Source organism: Saccopteryx leptura, chromosome 3 (assembly GCF_036850995.1).
Source record: "Saccopteryx leptura isolate mSacLep1 chromosome 3, mSacLep1_pri_phased_curated, whole genome shotgun sequence".
Taxonomy (NCBI): domain Eukaryota; kingdom Metazoa; phylum Chordata; class Mammalia; order Chiroptera; family Emballonuridae; genus Saccopteryx; species Saccopteryx leptura.
Genome location: NC_089505.1, coordinates 343,770,121 through 343,783,118, shown reverse-complemented (window position 1 = coordinate 343,783,118; position 12,998 = coordinate 343,770,121). Strand labels below are relative to the sequence as shown.

The 12,998-nt window shown below is 41.9% G+C and overlaps 1 pseudogene; it reads left to right on the top strand.

Moving 5' to 3' along the window:
* Positions 1-3,914: 3,914 nt before the first annotated feature.
* Positions 3,915-4,481, top strand: LOC136398058 (large ribosomal subunit protein uL11-like; annotated as a pseudogene).
* Positions 4,482-12,998: the final 8,517 nt, after the last annotated feature.

Here is a 12,998-nt window from a genome sequence, read left to right as displayed (position 1 = left end):
GGCTCACAAAGGTCCACAAACACACTGACCTCAGCTTGGCTTAGTCCATTGATGAACCCCTCAGGAACCTCCAAAATTCAGCCCTTTAAACATAAATGCAAATAATATGTTCTGCAGATCCCCCAGGAGATCTGATGGGTTTCAGGTTTCACAGGGTAGAACAGGTTACAAAGAAAGAGGTAAAGAATTAAGGAGTGCCTGACAGTGTTTACATAGTAGATATGTAAAACAAAAGACTAGATGTTAAAGATGTGTAATACTGAAAAGCGCTACATCAGGGTCTATGCAGTGACCAGTTCGCCAGTATTAGTTAAGAGCCAGCAGAAAAGAACAATAAAAAAACTCATGCCTTGAAACGAGGTTTCAGAGAACAATAAGACTGAAATCGATTTCTTGCAAGGCAGGCATAGATAAGTGTAAAAGAAATAGTAGGAAATGAAGGTACCCATGTAGGAGAAACAGACACCAGGTTCCCAAGGGCTGGGGTTTGCCCCTACCTTTGTGCCAGATGAAATGTATGACCTCACTAAATTGCAGATCTTTGTAGTTTCATTCTGTAACATGTGCCATGAGGTTTGCCCTGTTGGCCCTTGGTAAGTGACCATATATCTCAGGACAGTCCCAGCTAACACCTGTTGTCCCAGGTGGTCTCTCTGATTTATTCTTATACATGCAGAGCATTCGTGTGTAACAGTGCTCTCACCAGAAAAATAGCTCATGCGTATTCACCATTCTCAGCAAACATGTTAGAGCAACTTTTCATTCTATTAGGTCCTTGCAGCTGGACTTTTGTTAAAAGTCCATGATATCATATCTCTCTTAAAGGATCTTATTCTGAAAACCTAAATCACTTGAACTTTTCAATAAGGTAAACAAATGCTATTTATTCATTATCCTGTTATCATTATATACCCAGCGGCCTTTCACAGATTAATAAATTATAACGATTAAATTGTTACTTCTTAGGCTATGCCACACTTCCTAATTGTAAGTAGTTTATAAACTTTACAAAGGCAAGACTTTTCAGATGCTAAAAGTCACTGAAATTACACCATTTTATGTGGAAGTAAGAGTTTTCAGGGACTTGTCAATTTCAAAAGTACTTTGACTGTAAACATATTTAAATAATTTTACAGTTCTTCCCCAAGTTAAAGAATACAGCGATTAGTTACATATGGCTTACTGTGTTAACAAAACTGTACATGTTAAATTTGCTGTCTGAATTGTTTTTAGAAAACCTAAATTAAAAACAATTTTAGCATTACATAAGCCAAACAAATCTATTTCTTGGCCATCTTATCATAATTGATGATCTCCCTTGGAAACACAGACTTCCTTTCTTCCTTTCCCATTGTCTTCTCAGCCATGATTGTCTGAGCCTCCTTCACCCTTCCCCTGACAAGCCACCTCTGGCTTGCTATTCTGCACCCTTTAACTTGAGCTGCTGGTAATTTATAGAAGTGATAACTTCTTCCAGAAAAGCTGATCTTTAAACATTAGCACGACTATGTTGGAGGACATCTACAGGCTGACTTCTGCCATCAGAAGAGAAACCAAGATGAGTTCATTGATTAATCAAGGCCATCTCACCATCATACCTTGTACTTTCATCTTTTCTCCATCAATTAATCTTCACACTGGTCAGCATTCCAAAGAGACTCAGACACAAATCTTAAATTTATTTATCATCCAAGTAAATCTATGAACTCCAATCTGTAACTATTTACTACTATTAAAATAATTTCTTGTAATGATTATAAACTCTCTCCACCTCATACGCATTTCAGGAATATTTTTTAGTGACTGATTTTGTACTTCAAAGTATGAAATAGTAACAGAGCTTGACAAGTTATGTTTCATACTCCAAGATCAAAATACTTCAGAAAGTCTAATAGTCTAATAATAAATAACAGAAAAGAAAAAAAATGAAACAGATGCTTTCAGATATGACTGCAAAAATGGAAAGGAAATAAGTAAATAGTTAAGACTTATAATAATTATACCTAATATTTACCAAACACTTCCTTTGTACAGGTCTAGGTCGAAGCACTTTCACTGTCTAACTTTATCTGATCACCACAGCAACCCTGCGAGTTAACTATGTTGTAGATGAGGAAACTAAATCAAACAGAACGGGGAAAACTTTCCAAAGTTCTCACAGCAAGCAAGCAGTGTAGATGAGAGTTACCCCCAAGACTGACTCCAGTATCCTTGCTCTTAAATCATCATGCTCTTCTACAATACATAGATCAATGGTTGCAATCTGAATTAAGGGGGTTATTGACCACTTTTAAAAATAAATGCTATGTCACTACTACTTCCCCATCCTAAAATAAAATTTATAGAAAATATAATCTTCCTACAGATACAATTAATACAAACAAAAAAACCCATAGAACTTCCTAATTGTTATATAAAAGAAAAACAACACAATTTTCAGTGAAATAATAAATAATTCAACATTTAAATACACTAGAAAAAAGAATTATCTAAGCAGCCACAGATGCGGACTGACGCTGTGTGTTGCACTCTGACTCAAACACCACAAGCAGCAGTGTCATCAGTGATGAGACATAGACTAATGATGACAGCACTTGGTGAAGTTCCAAATGAAACCGCGGAAAATCTGTCTCTGCACAGACAGTAGTTACATTCTAGCAAATTCAGTTGATGTGAAAACTGCATAAAAATGCCATGGGCTTATATGTAAATGATAATTTGGTTCTTCCTTCAGGTGATTATAAATAGGTCCTTTACATATGTGAATGTCAGGGGGACTTCTTATCCTTTTTTGTTGTTGTTGTTGTTTTTCTGAAGCTGGAAACGGGGAGAGACAGACAGACTCTCGCATGCACCTGACCGGGATCCACCCGGCACGCCCACCAGGGGCTACGCTCTGCCCACCAGGGGGCGATGCTCTGCCCCTCCGGGGCGTCGCTCTGCTGCAACCAGAGCCACTCTAGCGCTTGGGGCAGAGGCCAAGGAGCCATCCCCAGCGCCCCGGCCATCTTTGCTCCAATGGAGCCTTGGGAAAGAGAGAGCGGGAGGGAAAGAGAGAGACAGAGAGGAAGGAGGGGGGGGGTGGAGAAGCAAATGGGCGCTTCTCCTATGTGCCCTGGCCAGGAATCAAACCCGGGTCCCCCGCACGCCAGGCCAACGCTCTACCACTGAGCCAACCGGCCAGGGCCTGTCAGGGGGACTTCTGACAGTCAGCATTGTTAGATATCCTGAACATCGTGAGATACTCAGGCTACTGAGCACCCGCTCACTAAATGCCAGTAGGGCCTGTCCATCACTAGGACAGTCACAACCCCCCCCCACCACCACCACCACCACACATACACACAGATTTCTAAACATCGCTTAGCAGTGGGACTACCCATCATGAGATGTCACAGATGAGAGAACAGGCGATATGCTTACAGCAGTGATTGTCAACCTTTGTCATCTCATGGCACACATAAACTAATCACTAAAATTCTGCAACACACCAAAAATATATTTTTTGCCGATCTGACAACAGAATAGGTATCATTTTGATTTATTCATACCAGACGGCTATTGCTGTGTTGGCTGTTGTCATTTTTTTATTTGACACTCTAAGGGAAAAGAGGTCAGTGCCCCTGATTAAACTGTCAGGTACTGCACGTCTTTTTTGTTGTTGTTATTTTATTATTATTCATTTTGAGAGAGAGAAAGAAGGAGATGGGGAGGAGCAGGAAGCATCAACTCCCACATGTGCCCTGACCAGGCAAGCCCAGAGTTTCAAACCGGCAACCTCAGCTTTTCCAGGTCAACACTTTATCTGCTGCGCCACCACAGGTTAGGCCAGTACTACACATTTTAAATTTCTGCAGGGCACCAGCATCCCGCAGCACGCCACTTGAAAATCACTGGCTTGCTTTTGGCTTTCAGCTCAGAGGAGGCTTAGGTGCAACTTTCTTCGGTCCTCCTGAATCTGGGTTCATCCGACAGCAGCTGCCTCCGCCATGCCACCAACGTTCGACCCCAGCAAGATCAAAGTGGTGGACCTGAGGTGCACCAGTGGGGAGGTAGGACCACATCTGCCCTGGCCCCCAAGGTGGGCCCCCTGTCCCTGTCCCCAAAAAGGTTGATGACATCGCCAAAAGCAACCAGTGAATGTCAAGGTCTGAGGATTACAGTGAAACTGACCATTCAGAACAGACAGGCCCAGGTTAAGGTAGTGCCTTCTGCCCCGCTCTGATCATCAAAGCCTCAGAGACCCACCGTGAGACAGAAAGAAGCAAAAAGTCATTAAGCACAGTGGAAATATCACTTCTGATGGGACTGTCAGCGTTGCTTGCCAGATGCAGCACGGATCTTTAGCTAGAGAGCTCTCTGGAACCATTCAAGAGATTGTGGGGGCCTGCCTAGTCTGCGGGCTGTGATGTGATGACCGCCACCTTCATGACATCATAGATGACATCGACAGTGGTGCAGTGGAATGCCCTGCCAGTTAAGAACTACAAAGAAAAAGGTTTCAGTTAAAGATCACTTGACAACCAAAATAAAAGAGAAAAGAAAGTCAGTCACTGGCTCAGAGCACAGAAGGCGCCACCTCAGTGACAGGAAAATAAAGCACGAGACCAAATAAAGCTGGAAACGTTTACTTTAGAATGTGTAACCTAAGGCAAACTTATCTCGAACTTTAAATAGGAACTAAAAACAGGTATCGTAGCATTTCCTTTTCGCCACTTTTCTCTCTTCTTGCAACACCGGGCACAACCGAGTGTGAGCCTCTGGTCTGGAGGTGGGCTCAGTCCGCTCAGTGGAGGGGGGTCTGTTTACTCTTTTTATTCTCTTTCTGTTAAGCATTGGCACCTTCCCTCCTTCTGACCTCTTCCTCATCATTCTCCCATTAGGCCCAGCAGGTATTCCTAGGAAGCAGAATGGGTCAGAAATGAGCCCCAAGAACAAATATTTTTGTAATACAGAGGTTAGTTGCTATAAAATGAGACTATGTCTCCTCTAGAAATTATTTGATTTATTCAACACCATTACTAAGCACCTTAGATGTGCCATACACTGGGCTTGGTACATACTGACCAAGTGGAAAGGACCTCATCGTAGCACAACAGATAACAAACGGGCAATTTTAAGATACTGTAATAAATAGCATTGGTAAGCCCAGGCTGATCTGGTAACACGAAAGTTCAGAGAAATGACAGGCGCAGTACTGGACACAGGGAGACTCAAAGTCAAGATAACTTGATGGAGTCTGGAAGCTGAAGTCACTTAGTGCTACCAGGGGCAGGACAGAAGTGACAAGAAAGGAGGTTAGACATGTTAGCAGAGGCCAGATCACGCTCGGTCATATCTGCCATGCTAAGAAGATTGGACTTTACTCTGAGTGCCGTGGAATCTCTGTCAAAGCTTTCACTATGAGATCTGCCTTTAGAAGGACCCATCTAGCCCCGGGGAGATGCGCGAAGGGCAATGGCAGAGGCAGCGGGACCAGTAGCGTGGATCTTGCACTGTTTCGGCACAAGTGAGGGTGGCTGGGACTCATGTAGTGCCAGTGGGGGTGGGGAGAAGTGGCCGGTTCGGGAACTTACGATGGGCACAGGAGTCGGTAAGTCTAGGTGACTAAATGGGAGGTGTACGGATGGCACACAAGCAGGTCTGTGAGCTCAGTGGAGGATGGTGCCATCGACTGAGAGAGAGAGACCACAGGAGAAGGGGCAGGTTGGACATAATGAGAATGCTGGGGGTGGATTTTGAGATGCTATTCAGTTTTAGCTGTTACTAATGTACTTAACTTTTCTCAGAGATCAACTTTTCTTTTTAGAACTATTGAATTTTATAATGATAGAACCACAGGACACTTTGGTTATCAGACATCTAACCCCCTCATTTTTAAAATAAGAAAACTGAGCATAGACAAGGAGAGAAGGTGACTTAATTCCACACTTAGAACTAATTAATTGAGGCATAGTGATATAATGAAAAAAAGATACAGAATCGACTCCCTGACCTGCTACTTGTCAGCTATGTGATCTTTCTGTCTCCTTCACTGTCTGCCTAGTGTTGTTGTGAAGCAAATTATGTCACAGATGAAAAATGCAACACAGGGCTAGCTTAATAAAGCAAGCAATCTTTGTTTCTTTCTCAATAAAGTTGGTCATTTCCTAAATTAAAGGGCAAAATCATGACTTTTCTAATATTCAGTTTTTGTTCGTCCTTTACTTGGCCACTGGAGTTGGGCAGAATAATACTTGAATACAGATTCTGACATTCTACTAGACAAGTTACCTAAATGTCTTAAAACTTAATTTCCTTGTCTGTAAATATCATGAAACTATCTGTCTTACAGGCTTTTCCAAAGATTAAATGAGAGAGCAGGTAAGCATACATAAAATAATACCAGTCACATAGTAGATGCTCAGTAAATCCTTGCAAGTAAACATTTATGCTTGAAATTTTACCCTAGCAATTTAGAAAAGAAATCAAAATGAGAGATCTAAACTGGCTCCTCTAAATAGAGCTAACAGTTGATATACTACTACTGAGATTTAGAGTTACCCAGAAGCCCCTTTTCTGGGTATCTACCCCCCAAAATTGAAACATTTATTTGCAAAGATGTATGCACCCTTATATCCATTGCAGCAGTATTCATAGAGGTATTCATGAAAGTAATTAGGTCCTGGCTGGTTGGCTCAGTGGCAGAGCATCGGCCCAGCATGTGGATATCCCAGGTTCGATTCCTGGTCAGGGCTAACAAAAGCACCCATCTGATTCTCTACCCCCTCCTTTTCATTTCTCTCTCTCTTTTCCTTCTTTAGCCATGGCTCCATTGAAATGAGTTGGCCCCAGGCACTGAGGATGGCTCCATGGCCTCTGCCTCAGGTGCTAAGAAGGGGTTGGTTGCCAAACAACAAAGCAACAGCCCCAGAGGGGCAGAGCATCACCCCCTAATGGGCTTGCCAGGTGGATCACGGTCAGGGCGCATGTGGGAGTCTGTCTCTCTGCCTCCACTCTTCTCACTGAATTAAACCTTTGAGTAGTAAGTCTTTTTCATGGTCGCTGACCCCCAAGAGTGAGTTCTTCTTCAAAAGATAAAATTAGTTCCAGTTACAGTTTTATTAACTTAAAATCATGTTTGTTTGATAACCAATTCGTGGAAACAAGAAGAAGATACATGTGTCTTTTTTTAATGTTGCCTTACACAGGTATGATCATACTCTGGATGGTCAGGAGGCACGAGGACATACATGAGCATTTGTACTACTCAAGGGGTTAAAATATAAAAAGTAACTAATGGACAAAAAAAAAACCCCAAAACATAAGACACAGACAACAGTTTGGTGGTTACCAGAGAGATAAGGGAGTGTAATAAAGGGTAAAAGGGAGTCAACTATATGGTGACAGGAGATTTCACTTTGGATGATTAACACACAATGCAAAACAAAGATGATACATTATACACTTATCCACTTGAAACCTATATAATTCTATTAACCAGTGTCATGCCAATAAATTTAATTTAAAAAAGACAGATTGGGATGCCCTGGCCGGTTGGCTCAACGGTAGAGCGTCGGCCTAGCGTGCGGAGGACCCGGGTTCGATTCCTGGCCAGGGCACACAGGAGAAGCGCCCATTTGCTTCTCCACCCCTCCGCCGCGCTTTCCTCTCTGTCTCTCTCTTCCCCTCCCGCAGCCAAGGCTCCATTGGAGCAAAGATGGCCCGGGCGCTGGGGATGGCTCTGTGGCCTCTGCCCCAGGCGCTAGAGTGGCTCTGGTCGCAACATGGCGACGCCCAGGATGGGCAGAGCATCGCCCCCTGGTGGGCAGAGCGTTGCCCCATGGTGAGCGTGCCGGGTGGATCCCGGTCGGGCGTATGCGGGAGTCTGTCTGACTGTCTCTCCCTGTTTCCAGCTTCAGAAAAATGAAGGAAAAAAAAAAAAAAAAAAGACAGATTGGGAAGGGATGCTTAAAGGGGATGACTGACTGCTACAGGAGAACCTACAGTATTCAGGAAAGACTGGGGAGGGGGGAGGGAGTCAGGGAAGAAAATTAAAATCCAAGGATTCTGCATAAAACTATTAAAGAGATTAGAGGGAAAGCAGCGGTTAACCAAGTAGTATATACAGCACAGAAGTAAATAAGAAGAGAAGTCAAATATATATGAAGCATGCAGACTGGATGTGAAGGGTGTGGGCCATTTAAGTAAAGAGTTTCAAAGTGCTTTCTGTGAACAAAGTGAGGAAGTCAGTACATATGAACTATATTTCAAATACTAGTTTACAGGGTACATATGTGGGACTAGGTGAGATTGGTCCTGGAGTATGAGTGTGAGTGTGAGTGTGTGGGGTGGGGGGTGCTCCTTTGTTTTGTAGTCAAGAGAATACTGTCTGTATGATTTTGCTTTAAAAAAGTTATTGTGAATGAACGTACCAGTGTCCAAACTTGTGGTTCATACAACTAACTATTAGTGAAGATTTTGAGCTTATACTCCCCTAACAATATATATTTACAAATATATGATCATATACATTATTTCCTTTTTATAAAAATATATTTTATATAATTTTAAATTTTATTTAATTTATATAAATATATTTTATATAATATATACACAAATATATGTATTTTAAAGGTGAGATAAAAACTACAATTAGAAGTTCTAAAATTTTCTTTCCACCCCAATATTTCCTGGATAAATATCCCACTATCCTCCTTAAGACTACTGGGCAAGTCTGACCAGGCAGTGGTGTAGTGGATAAAATGTCGGACAGGGACACAGAGGGCCCGGGCTCAAAACCCTGAGGTCGCCTGCTTGAGCGTGGGCTCACCAGTTTGAGTGCGGGGTCACTGGTTTGAGTGACCATGAATGGCCATAGCCATGACCCCATGGTCTCTGGCTGGGGCCCAAAGGTTGCTGGCTTGAAGCCCAAGGTCTCTGGCTTGAGCAAGGGGTCATTCGCTCGCTCTGCTGTATAGCCCCCCACCCCGGTCAAGGCACATATGAATAGCAATCAATGAACAACTAAAGTGCCCCAACGAAAAGTTGCTTCTTCTCATCTCTCTCCCTTCCTGGCTGTATATCCCTATCTGTCCCTGTGTCTCTCTCTCTGTCTCTGTCACACACACACACACACACATGAAAGACTATCGCGCAAACTATAAATAACAAAATTTTACAAATGTGCCATGAATATTTGATTGTAAGTTATATTCTCAGTGGGTGAAGGAGTGTGATAAGTAATTAAATTACATACATTCTTTATTTTTTTACATGTTTGATCAAAGTCTGCTAGAGACATTTGCTCCAGTATGCAAAGGACATCCACAATTTCTCCATGTATTGATGCTTCACTTTACATATGCTGATATAAGATTATCCCTTGCATAAAAATATGATCATTTCACCATTCATTTGGATCATTTCCCTTATCAAAATAGTAAATCTATGTGGTCACTCAACAACTTTCCCGGAAATCCTGTTTTGCAGGATGCTGCCGTTACCACCACTGCTTTTCCCTTCTAAGTCCTTCCTCTTCCCTCGCTGGCCCTTTTACTCTTTAACACTTCCCGTTGTTTTAGTTTTGTCCCTTGGAAACAGCATAATCTGCATTTGGGGGGTTTTCCCCTCTATTTTTAAATATGAAAATGTAGTCTATAAATGTTTACTAAGTTGCAGACAAATTTGTTATTTATGTGTATTTTAATTTACCCCTTGTTTACAATTTTCCCTATAATTTACCTTGGTTCCGTCTTTTGCTTTTGGGAACTATTGCTATACATTCTCTGCTTTTATCCATTAGAAGTTATCTAAAACATTTTCGAAACTCAAGATGTGCTTGAAATCACTCTCTTCAGTTATCAATATCAGGAATGCACGAGCACCGCTGGGTCCTCCGTGTAAATAAGAAACAGCGCACTTCTGCTTCTCTGACTTACTCTCCCGACTCACTCAGCTTTTATTTATGAAACGTCCTTTTTAGGCACAAACTGTTTTGTATATTCTCTTTGGGCATATTTTACATTGGTACTATTTTTGTATTTATATTTGAGCAAGAATTTAGCCTGACCTATGGTGGCACAGGGGGTAAAGTGTTGACCTGGAATGCTGAGGTCGCTGGTTCGAAACTGTGGGCTTGCCTGGTCAAAGCACATGTGGGAATTAATGCTTCCTGCTCCTCCTCCCCTTCTCTCTCTCTCATCTCTCTAAGAGGATTAAATCAAAAAAAATAATTTTAAAAAAAGAATTTAGACTTGTATCCACATGTCACTGGTATCATTGTTTAACATCAATCCCCTTACAGCCTAATTTGTCTTTTTTTGAGTTTGTTATTAATTTACATCCTGTTTTGATGTCTTTTTAATTAGAAATTTTACAGATGAATGGGTGATAGAATTTTTTACTTTGATTTTATAATAATATATTTCCTTTATTTCATAAATTTTAATATTTTACATACTCACTTTTGTATTTCCTATACACCCTGGAAAAAGAAGTGAGAGCTGGGAGTGACGTCAGCACATGGCGGCATGAGTCATTCCTCTTTTCTCTTCCCGGTGATAACTAATTGGACATCCGTAATCAAACAGAAGTGCCTCTGCACGTTGTACCGGGACACCCAGGAGGATTCTGCGCACCTGTGCATCCGAAATGGGCAGACAGGACCTCAGGGGGGCTGGGAATCTAAGGGAGTCCCCGAGCCTGCCGACCCCCGTTTGCCTCCACAGGAGTAAAGGAGCCTGGAACGGGCAAAGCTAGGCGATACCCCGGGAAGAACGAGCTTGCGGAAGCGCAGCCTGCCCAGAGGGAGAACAGGGAAAGCCATCGAGCGGGACAGATGAGCTTGGATGCAGAGGGCAGGGAGGAACTTACCAAGGTCCCTCCCACCCCCAGGACGACACTTGAAGCCTGTGCTTTGGTGGCTGCAGTGGCCACCACACGGCAGACCAGGTAGAAAGTAGTGACTTCTCTAAGGGAGGAGGTGAAAAGCAAAAGTGGTGACTTTTGGCTGTTTCAGTTGCGTAGGTGCAGCTGGTGAGACCCATCTCTCTCCAGCCATGTTTGAGTAGGAATCTCTCTGACTGGGCAAAGGGAGAGAAAAAGGAAGGGGGCAGATAAGAACATCAAAGGGCATTGAAGGAATGTATTTCCTGAAAGTGTAATCAGGAAAACCATCTGCAAACCTCTGGGAGTGGCCCACCTGAGCACCCCATCACTTGGCCTAAGGACCACCAGGTGCTGAACTCACACCTCCGCCACTCTGCTGCAGGCTTCCCATGCAGTATTCAGAGTGTAGTGAGCTCCTATAGGAGAAACCACAAACTTGAGCTGTAGCGCCACCTTCTGGAATACAAAAGAAAAGTTTCTAATATCCCGCCTGTTGAGTAAGAACCAAAGGAGACATATTAAGGATGACCGGCTACTTCAAATGCAAAAGCAGAAGTGGGTACCTTCGAATACTTTGAAAAACCAAGAAACTATGGTACAAACAGAAAAGTATAATTATCCAGCAAACTAACTCAAAGGCATAGAATATTATAACCAAACTGATAAAAAATTCAAAATGGCGGTTATTAAAAAATAAGCCACAAAAAAAAACTCAGAATTCAATTACCTCAAGAATAAAATCAATGAAAAGAAGAGGTTCTTTACCAAAGAGAATGAAATTATAAAGAAATAATCAAACAGAAACTAGGGAGCTGAAAAATTCAATAATGAGATAATGAACACAATAGAGATCATTGGTTAAAGGGCAGACTGACCAGATAGAAGAATAAATAAAGACATGGATGATAGGAATACAAAATTAATTTAATTACAAGAAGAAATAAAATCTAGGATTTTTTAAAAGAGTGAAGACATCCTACAAGAGCTATTGGATTTGATTAGAAAGTCAAATGAAGATGAGAAAGAGAAGTGGGCAAGAGTTTATTTAAAGAAATAAAGCAGAGAACTTCCCAAATCTGGGGAAGGACTTGGACATACATCTATGAAGTTAATAGTTCACCCCATTATCTCAATTCAAAATGACCTTATCCAAGATACATTAAACTGTCAAAAGTCAAAGTAAACAGGAAGATTTGAAAAACAGCAAGGAAAAAAAAAAGGTTATGATGTGCAAAGAGACTCCCATTAGGCTACCAGCAAATTTTCCCAACCCTACAAATCAGGAAAGAGTAGAATAATATATTCAGTATTAAAAGATAAAAGTTGCCAACCAAAAATACTTTACCTGGCAAAGTTATCCTGCACTTATGAAGTTAAATGAATAGTTTACCAGACAAGTAAGAGCTAAGGAAGTTTACCATCGCTAGACCTGTCTTGTAAAAAATGCTGAAAGGAGTTCTCCAAGCTGAAACGAAAGACACTAATCAGTGACATGGAAACATGTGAAAGTACTCAACACTCGGGTAAAGGTGAAGAACAGAACTAGAAAATTGTAACCCTGTATTAGAACCATGTGTTAACCACTTAACTATAGTATAAGGGTTAAAGAAAAAATAACATTTAAAATAACCATACTTACTATAATTTGTTAATGAATATACAGCATAAAAAGAGATATATTGTGCCTGACCAGGTGGTGGTGCAGGGGACAGAGCTTCAGGCTGGGATGAAGAGGACCTAGGTTTGAAACCCCGAGGCCACCAGCTTGAGCTCTAGCTCATGTGGCCTGAGCGCGGGCTCACCAGCTTGAGCGTGGGGTCACTGGCTTGAGTGTGGGATCATAGACATGACCCCATGGTCACTGGCTTGAGCAAGGGGTCACTCGCCCTGCTGTAGCCCCCTGGTCAAGGCACATATGAAAAAGCAATCAATGAACAACTAAGGTGCCACAATGAAGAATTGATGCTTCTCATGTCTCTCCCTTCCTGTCTGTCTGTCCCTATCTGTTCCTCTTTCTATCTCTCTCTCTGTCTCTGTCATACAAAAAAAAAAAAAAAAAAAGTGATATTGTGACAGAAATATAAAAGGGAAGGAGTAAAAGGGTAGAGTCTTTATCATTGAACAATAAG